The sequence below is a fragment of the Helianthus annuus genome, chromosome 3 (assembly GCF_002127325.2).
Source record: "Helianthus annuus cultivar XRQ/B chromosome 3, HanXRQr2.0-SUNRISE, whole genome shotgun sequence".
NCBI lineage: Eukaryota > Viridiplantae > Streptophyta > Magnoliopsida > Asterales > Asteraceae > Helianthus > Helianthus annuus.
In genome coordinates, this window is record NC_035435.2 from 12,123,131 (window position 1) to 12,133,151 (window position 10,021).

The following is a 10,021-nucleotide window of genomic DNA, read 5'->3' on the forward strand; positions in this document are numbered from 1 at the left end:
GCCTGTTACACCGACTTTGGAGCCAATTTTTCGATTCCAGGAGCTATTTGTTGGTTTTAGAATACCACTAGGACACCTGGTGTGATCCTAGAAGCCTCCAAAACACCTGCTTGGATCTCCTTGCATGCCATTTTGCTATTTAAAGGCTCCTAAGTCTAAGTGTTCATTTGCTCATTTGGTTGCAACAACTTCAAAACTCATTTCTGGAGATAGCAAGCATTAGGAGAAGATTAAGAAGTGTAGAAAAGATAGCAAGGACCTTATGTAAGTGTTTTAGTCACTGCTTAGTCCATTTTATTAGCTTAAAAACCGAAAAGTCAAACATATCGTAATTAGACTTTGACTTTCGGTTTAATCATAAATGGTCCAGCCACTGACCGAAATGAAAGTGGTTATGGAACCATATTAAGGTAGGTGATTAACCCTTAAAAGGGCACCTCCTAATTATTTCGTTTGACTAGTTAATTGTCGAGTCAAACTATAAAGTCAAAAAGTCAAACAGGACAGAAACTTTAAAAATGATTTAAACTAATAAAACAGAAGTTGTAAATTATATTTTAACATTCTAATGACTTGGGAATTAGTATTAGAAAATGTTTAACCAGGTCCAATCCGACAATTATCAGTCTAAGGTCAGTTTATAACCGAAAGTCGCAAAAGCTTGACTTTTGCTTTGACTTTTAGTTCTGACCCGTTTAAGCTTAATTCTTCCATGTTTTAAGCTTCCATTAGGATCATATTATTCAGTAGTATAACCCTCTGGAGTTATATTGCTTGGTCCTTAGTAGTTTGAATTATATGCTCTTGTTTGTTAATATGCTTATAAATGTCGTAAATGCCCTTTTGACATATAAATGAGATTTTTAGAAATGTGAGATGACAAAAACCTTTGCTGTTGATATATAAGCTTGTCCCAAAAATTTGACATCAGTTCTTGGTCTCAAACAGAAGTTATGCTCGATATCGTAATTAGAAGCTTTTTATTAATTAAATTGCGATATCTTGCATAAGACATGTTTAAACTTGGATTTTGAACCAAAACTCATTACCTACTGTTAAGATATTATTTTTAAGGATTTTTAAGATTTTTGGTCAGATTATAATCTGTTTAAATCATAGAGTTCTTGTGTAATTCGGTAAATGACGATAATACCCTTTTCATGCATAAAATGAGATTAACAAATGATTTGAATGCCAAACCTTTTCCTACTGATTTCATACATTAAATAAATTATTTTGAGCATTTAAAACTGATCAAAATCTCAGATTTACAGAAACATCTCGATTATCGTCATTTAGCGAGTTTTACCCTAATTAGGTGCATAGTATGGTTTAAAACCATATTTAACACCTAAGACTTGTTACCTACTGAATTTTAAAACAAATTTCAATATTATTACAGTAGGTATAAGTCATGAACTCAGATTTCCAAAAATGTCCTTAAAAGCATATGTGAAATGACCAAAATGCCCTTTCAGGGCATAGTTTGGCCATAAATGGTAAACCACACATATATGTAGTATCTTATTGATGTAATGAGATAAAATAAATATTTTTACTAATTACCAAAGACCAGAACCTCAGTTTGTTATAAAAACCTCTTTTATAATTATTAAAATGACCAAAATGCCCTTACGGGACTTAAATTGGTTTTAAATACTTTTTGAGTATATATGTTAACATCCTACTGATGTATTAACATATTTTAAGCATAATAACATTTGAGACCTGTATATAATTCATTTGGTTACCCGTTACGTGTTTATGCGTTCGGATCAGTTTATGTGACTAGTTTACGCAAAATAGCCTAAACGGGTTTAACCTTATCATTAAATCCTCAAATTCTAGAATGTGTTTAGTTTACCCATATTATACAAGTATCCAAGCTTGTCGGGTCTAAACCACATTCTATTCCGGTCTCCGCTTAATCTAGCGTTTAGAACCGTAAATTTTCTTTCTAGCTAGTCGGTCTAAGTCTTTGACTTAATTAAAGACCCGTTAGCATCCTAATAGGTTATTAAACCTTCTATACAGATTAATTAGCATCCAGTAGAAGGTATTATCATAAAGCTTTAGGAATATACGGTTGAGTTACTTCTCACATTTAGCTCAGGTAAATACTTTTAACTTATTTTCCCTTATACGGGCTTGGGATACGGTATTATAATAATACCGCTTGGTCGGGTATGAAATCATTTAATTGGATTGTGATTAATAAATTTACATAACCCGTTTTAATCTGTCTTGTTTGATGATATAAACATTGGGGGTTAATACGACCGTGTCCTGGATATCCTCGGCTCATTTCATTTGAAAATGGCCACGACCTATGCACGGGGTGTAGGCATACACCTGACAGATGCAAATGCTAAAATATAAACCCACATGTTGGGGATAACTCCTTTGTGGGTTCTATAAGTGGTGAATCGGTTAATCATGACCGGCTTCCAAACCGGCCCCAATTGTATGACAAACATGTAAATCTGTATACAAGATTATCTTTAAATAATTGTACCAAGTTATAAATGATTTGTGCCTTGTGCACTTAAATCAATTTTCATAAAAGTTTTCAAAAGAGTCAGTTAATTGTATTTACCAGTGTAAACTGACATATTTTCTAAAGACTGATTGACAGGTACCTCTCGTAAATAGGCTGGAGCTACTAGGTGTCATATAAGAGGATCTTGCAAATCCCTAGATACCCGAAGTCTGTTATTTTTGTTTTTCTTGTATTTTATTTATGATCCGCTTGTGGATCTTATTAAAACCAAGTCTGTATATTCTTTCATTCGGACACTCAGACATTATGGTTTGTAATAGTTTATTCACCAAGCCTTCCGCTGTGCTATTATATTGTGTGTATTGACAATGATGATATCAACTACGTCACGATACTCCCCGCCGGGCCCACGCCGCCCACCGGTAATATGTGGAAATATCAGGGTGTGACATGGATTCTCCTGGACAATCTGTTTCGCTCAGTGCCGCGCCCTGATGTTTCCACCATCGGTTGGGGTGTGACAAAAAGAAACAAAAAATGGTAAGAAGATCCCAAATCTTACTTCTTTCATCCTCCATATACACCGGCTTGTCTTCACGATTCATCTTCCAGTGAAGACTCATACCAGCGGCAACCAGAGCCCCCTGAGGAAGCTCAATGGACGGTATATCCTACAAATCTTGGTACCAAATCTCCGACTCTGGAGTCTGCATATTCAAACCACAATGTCTTCAGCACCCCCAAAGGTCATCTTCATGGGAATCACCCCAGCTAAATAAAGAAAAATTTCGGTTTCCACTCGTGAAAAGATTTTGGAGGGTTCAGCAAGATCTTCTTTGCCGACGATCGTTGGGCAAAAGAATAAAACCCTTGTGAACAGTGGAATTGATAAAATACCTGGAAACGATTAACGGTCAGATCAATATGCATCGACCGGCAAAGGAATTCGAAGTGTCGAATCTGGACCATTCCGATGGGGTGTAGTTGAGAAATATGAAACTTGTAATACTCAAGAACATCAAGCAAGAATCTTGTAACGGGTAGACAAAAGTTGCCATCAGCAAAGTAATCCCAGAATAAAGTGATATAAGTGGCCGGAGCATCGGCCGCCGTTTGACCGTCATCTGGGTATCGAACACCCCAACTGTCAGGAAATTTGAAGTTCTTCACGAGACCGTCAAAAACCTCCTTGGACCACTTTAACGGTGGTAGGGAGGCAGACATTTCTTCAGACGAGTCTTCGAGATGTTCTTTGGTAGACATAAAGGGAAAAATTTGTATGTTTTTTCAAATAAAAATTGGAGAAGACGAAAGGAATTCAAGAGCAAGTAACGAAAAGGAAGGCACTCAGGGGGTTTATATACCCATCGCCATTAATGCTCTCGAAAACCGCAACATCCCTTTTTCAGGAAAACACAGTTACCAAGGCATCAGGGGCGAGTGGGGAACAGAAAATAACCTCACGCGCGCGTGCAGACCACGTTTGACGACGCACATTTAATGAATAACTGACAAGTGACAGCCTGTCACCAAAATCGTCACACGTCAACAGGCAACACAGTACCTTTCACCTGCCATAAGTCAAATTTTTCAAAATTTGAAATCATGAGCACCTCAACTTGAAGAAATAGAACATATCTTCCACAAGATTTTCCATACTTCGCGCCAAACAAGACTGCTACTTCCTAAAGCAAAAAGCGTACGTTTAATTTTTATATAGTCTACTGCTCCACCTACTTGCATAGAAGCAACACTGGATTGGGGGAACTTAAAGGAGTATGGTCCCAAAAACTTCGCGCAAGCGAATGGGACCATACCACAACCTTATCCCATAACATCTTGAATAAAGACCTGACGTGCTTGTCGTGGTACACGCAAATTTAATCCCCAAAACAACTATAGATAGTGGTAAGAGGGTATCGAACTCAGGGAGTATGTGGAAGGTATGTCGGTTGTATAGCTTTGTACTTAAACTACTATTAAATTAAAATTGCAGAATTTAAAATTCAAGAGTTTGGATTGTTGTTTTAGAATACTAAATTAAAAACTAGTTGCAAATCAAATGTTGGTTGTAAAACAAATTAGGAGAGAACAATGACCATCTTAGGATTCAGTTTCTCTAAACAATTGTGTGTAATTCCAACTAGAAAGAGTTACATAGACATAACTCGTGTATAGATAATTGTTGTGATAAAAGGGAACAAAGTACTCGGATTAGATAACGCGAGGTTGTTTCCCGATGACCAATTAATCAATAACCAACCCTAACCCTTCCCGTGATATCTCGATTGCCAACGGCACCAAGAACGTACGATTAAGACTAGAAATTGCAATATCGATTGACAAATTACAAGCAATTAACATACACCATGATATTCAAGCAAAGCAAGTTATCATTCTAGAAATTCAGAAATAAACACACCAAAGTTTAATAGAAACATTCACCTAAGATGATCACCGAAGAGTTTAGCCGGACATGGCTTGGTGAATCATCATAGTAGCAAATCCAATGTTCATGCGAATCGAAATTACAAACCGAATGATAGCAATTGTTCAAAACCAAGCAAGACAGCCAAAATTCGCCCCCAAGATGTTCTCTAACCGTTCAATGATGAGGAGTAATGAAAAGACCCCATCAAAACTAATTTAAGTGGCAGTTACACTTTTCTCGTCAGGCTCCACCGTAAATTACGGTCCTACCGTAATTTACGGTGGACTTGTTTTGTTTACGGTGCAAGTCTTCTGATTTACGGCAGTCTCCAGGTGGAATTCAGGTCCACCGTAAATTACGGTGGAGCCGTAATTTACGGTAACGTCCTGATTTTTATGCTTTGCACGTGATATGGCTGCCAAAGTCCAATGTGTCAGCCCAAGTTGTACCGTGATGATAATGTTGAGTTGTTGACTCTTGTTCTTCGATATCTGCCGCCCAATGGGTGTAGTTGTCCAAATAAGAAGTCCACGTGATGAGTCTATCAACCTGCTGATGTCGGTGTGATGATAATGTTGTAGTGTTCCAATCCAAAAGTCAAGACCCTCAAGTAAATGATGATGATGTTGGCTGCCAAGAGATCACGTGATGTTTTGTGATGTTTGTCACTTCCTTGTTAGCGGCCCAATCCAAAAATTGCTGCCTTCAATTATGATGATGATCAGTTAAAATGTTGTTGCTTGTTGACTTCTAAAAACCCCACTATTTGTCCAAGAGGTTCAGCCCATGTTGATGATGATGATTGATATTGCTGATGATTTGATATATCTTTCATGAAAGTCAAGCCCACATGATGTCTTGTATTTTCTCACCAACTCCAAGACCCCAACTCACGAGATGATGATGATATGTTGATTTTAGGATGATGATTATGTTGTCAAAACCCTAAAACCACATGATGTGATGCCTGCTTCTTCACATGTGCTTGCTGCCTTTTTATATCTACCGTAGCATACGGTTCCAATTTAACCGAATTAAGCGATTTACCTGTAAAACACACGAACACTCGTAGTTACTAAGTTCAAGCAAATAACCAAGTAAAGCATGGAATTTTAATCTTTTTAAACCATTTAAAGGTTGTCCAACGGACCACCCGTCACATCCCCACACTTACCCGTTGCTTGTCCCAAGCAACCCATTCAAAAACTATTTCAAAACCACAAGCGATCAAACATGCAAACCAAGCTAAATGTGCCGTCCTTTTACTAACTTTCAATCATACCACAAGACACACCCCTCACACAAAATCTCTCGGTTACAAGAATTATTAGCATAATGCTAAACCACTCAATGCGTGTGTGTGTGTGTGCGACAATAAGCTTGTATACAAATCAAGTTTCCTCCTAATAAATATCTAACATGCTTAAAAACCAAAGGGACTTGCGGGTTGCAACGGGGCTAGGTGTAAAGATAGGAAAATTGTGGAATACATATGAAAGAGCTAATTGATTTGACCCGGTTTTTATTTCTATCACTAAACAAAGCAACCATCAAATATATACACAACTTCTTCAACATTCTCAACTACTATTGCAACTAAATACAATATTTTTTTCTCTTTCTCTCTTTTTTTTTATTTCAAATTTTTTTTTTCATAACACATCAAACTCAACAATATATACAAGAACATCAATACTACATAGTAAATCTCCTAAACCGGGTCATCTCAAAAGGTAAAATTTTTGTAGGAAGTAGGCTCGGGTCACAATCGAATGGTCTAAGGCTCAACATGGCTTTCTAAGAACTAAACCCCCACCCCTCACAATACCAAGCTCATATATGTAACGTATGAGGTCCAACCCACCAATCCCGCACTCTCACACATCTAGACGAGGCTTCCTAAAAGTCCCCCTATCATTTTCAAAAGCATGCTAATTATAGGATTTAACAAGTATTCACACACAAGTTCTATTAACACACAACACACATCGCCACTCAAACAATGAAATATCAATAACAATCATGTGTGGCTCAAATCCTCACCAAGAAAAGACTAGAAATGGGTGTCGGTGTGTCAAATGGTACAATATCAAGCTTTCAAATTTTAACAATTTTCGCTCGGATTTACAAAAATTTTAAAACTCCCAAAAATTCCCCCCATCCCCACACTTGGGATACATTGACCCCAATGTATGGTTTTAGAAGGCTTTGATCACTAAGATTCATTCAACATCAACAAAAAAAACTTCTCCACTCAAACCACAAATTTCTTTTTGTACTTTTCATTTTATATTTTTTTTCATATTTTTTTTAATAAACAAAAGCAAACTAATAAACTAACAATATTTCAAAGCTAAAGAACATAACAAGACTAAGGAAAGAGTACATTGACCTGGTGAAGTTTGCCACAACAGATGTTGTAGATAATCCGACTTCCTATCACCACCTTCACTCAAATATCCGTACATCTTCCCCACACTTGAATGTCGCCATGGCCCTGAAACATAGAAAACTAAAGAAATAACAAGATCAGTGAAAAACCTCGGGTTGCCTCCCGAGCAGCGCTAAGTTTCGAGTCTTCAGCCAGACCGTGCCACCACCATTTATGGTGGCTCAAAGAATCGGTTCCTATCACCTCCCCCACTGTAGCTTGTCATTGGGCAAAATGCATCCGTCTCATTTTGACTCGGTGGGTAATCAAATACACTCTTGCTCGCAACCCATATATATTTCTTCACGGTCCGGTGGGTGTTTTTTTCTCATTCGTGGTAGCACATTTTTCATACAGTCACTAGACTCACCACCCTTTCTCTCAATGGACTCATAACTAATCCCTCTAGTTTGAACATCAAAATACAACCTACAGTTCTTTTCGGTCATGGTAATGATCTCGTCTCTACAATTAATTTGAGCATTTGCTGTGTATAGAAACGGTCGACCTAAAATTACCCTTTGCTGTGACGCCATATTGGTAGAAGCATAGTCCAAAACTAAGAAATCCACCGGGTATTCAAACTCTCCCAACTGAATCTTAACATTCCTAACCATTCCCCGTGGACGCCTCCAACTTCCATCCGCCAAGCTCACCATGGTGTCTATATCTTCAAGCGGACCAAAATCGTACATATCGTATAAATCGCTCGGTAGCACACTCATGCTTGCCCCGTAGTCCAACAATGCGTAAGGGATTTTTAATTTTCCCACACGGATAGGCACGATTGGCGCTCCACACTCTTTATCATTCTCAACTTCGGCATCTTTTTCCAAACCTGCATTCACTTGACACGAAGAAGAAGTTAGACATTTTTCATTACATTCGGCACTAGGAACGGTGCTTACCACATTGATGTTAATGCCTTTTATGTTCTTGGGATTTGGCACTGTATCACTCGGTAGTTGGCCTTTTGCTTTCTTTAAAATCGCCACGTCACTCGCAAGTTGACCCATTTGAGTGGTCAACGATTGGATGCTTTGTCACGAACCTTGTCCTTTTGCATCCGAACCTCATCACGTTGGTTCATTCGTTGCATCTCCATTTGCATCGCCTTCAACATCACCATCATCTCATTTCCACCCGAAGAGCTTTGACCCGTTTGATATTGCCTTTGAAATCCTTGGTTTCCTTGGAAATTCGGGTTTGCTTGATTTGAAGGGTTCCCATACCGAAAATTTGGATGGTTCCTCAACCCGGGGTGGTAGGTATTAGAATTCATATTGTAGTAATTTCTACCACCCCCTCCTTGACCTTGGCCTTGAACCGTATGGACATCTTCGTATTGCCCTTCCAACATCCCTTGGCAATTTTCAGCCGCATGACCTATTTCACTACACAAAGCACAAACATCATAAATTTGGTTAGTAGTTTGAACATTACCATCATCTATGGCGTGCACTTGAGGTCGGGTAGTGGTCGGTCGGGCTCTTCTTGAGGCTTGAGCTTTCCTCTTTGATGTAGTTGCCATGCTTTCCAAGAACTCCCAATCATCGTTCTCATAATTTGTTCCAAAAGTCCCACCGGTAATAGACATCAAATCACGTGCATCTTCGGCACTCAACCCCTCGTGAAAGGCATTCATCAACTCCCACAATTCAATTCCATGGTGAGGGCAATTTTTAATCATCATATTGAAACGCTCGAATGCCTCATGAAACATCTCACCATGTTGTTGTTGGAAGCTTCTCAACCCCTTTCTTGCATCGTTGGTCTTTTGGGCGGTGTAAAACTCATCCAAGAAAGTTTGTTGCATCTCCCCCCATGTATATATGGATGCCGAAGGTAACGTGTAAAACCACTTCTTCGCCTTATCTTCCAAAGAAAATTGGAATAATACCAATTTGATATCATCGGCCGAAAACCCTTGACTCCCAAGAGTGTTGCAAATTGAGTCATAAGCCTCTAAATGAAAGTAAGGCTCCTCCGTTGCCAACCCCTTGTACTTTGGTAAACTTTGCAAAGAGTTGGTCCTTACTTCAAATGTTCGCCCTTGATCATTATGAGGAATGACTACCGGTGAAGGGTTTTGAGTGATTACCGGCCGAAAATGTGCTTCGATGCCCCTCACATTTTCTCTAAGGTGTCTCCTTGGTACACCATACCTACCTCTTGGAATAATAGGACCATTTGGCCTTGGTACTTGCCCTTGTGGTGCGATTGGTTGTTGAAACTGTTGTTGTCGCATCGGTGGGCGTTGAGGTGGCCTTTGGAATTGTTGTTGTACATGTTGTGGCCGGACTTGTTGCAATGGAATAGGTTGTTGCATTGGTGGCCCTTGTGGTCTCGGCCGAATGTGTTGTGGTATAAGTTGTTGTTGTGGCATTCCACCAACACTTGCCATCCCTTGAGATTGACTTTGAACATACCCAAACTCCCCTTGATCACCATAACCTCCATAAAAATATCCATCCTCATCGTAACCCTCAAATTCTTCAAACCCTTCATCATAACCATCTCCTTGGATTCCCGAAGTTTGCCCAAATGGAAGAGTCGAATACTGGAAACCCGATTGTTGTTGTTGTGGTCTAAAAGATGAAGTAGTATGCACAATAGTTGAATTTGGTGCAATTGTGAAAGTGGATGATGATTGACCCGT

General features: G+C 38.9%; 1 non-coding gene across 1 annotated transcript; it reads left to right on the forward strand.

The window, feature by feature from the left end:
* Positions 1-9,023: 9,023 nt before the first annotated feature.
* On the forward strand, positions 9,024-9,129 carry LOC118490845. Its single transcript, XR_004890070.1, has one exon. It is a non-coding gene; the product is annotated as a small nucleolar RNA R71 (small nucleolar RNA).
* The last annotated feature ends 892 nt before the right edge of the window (positions 9,130-10,021 follow it).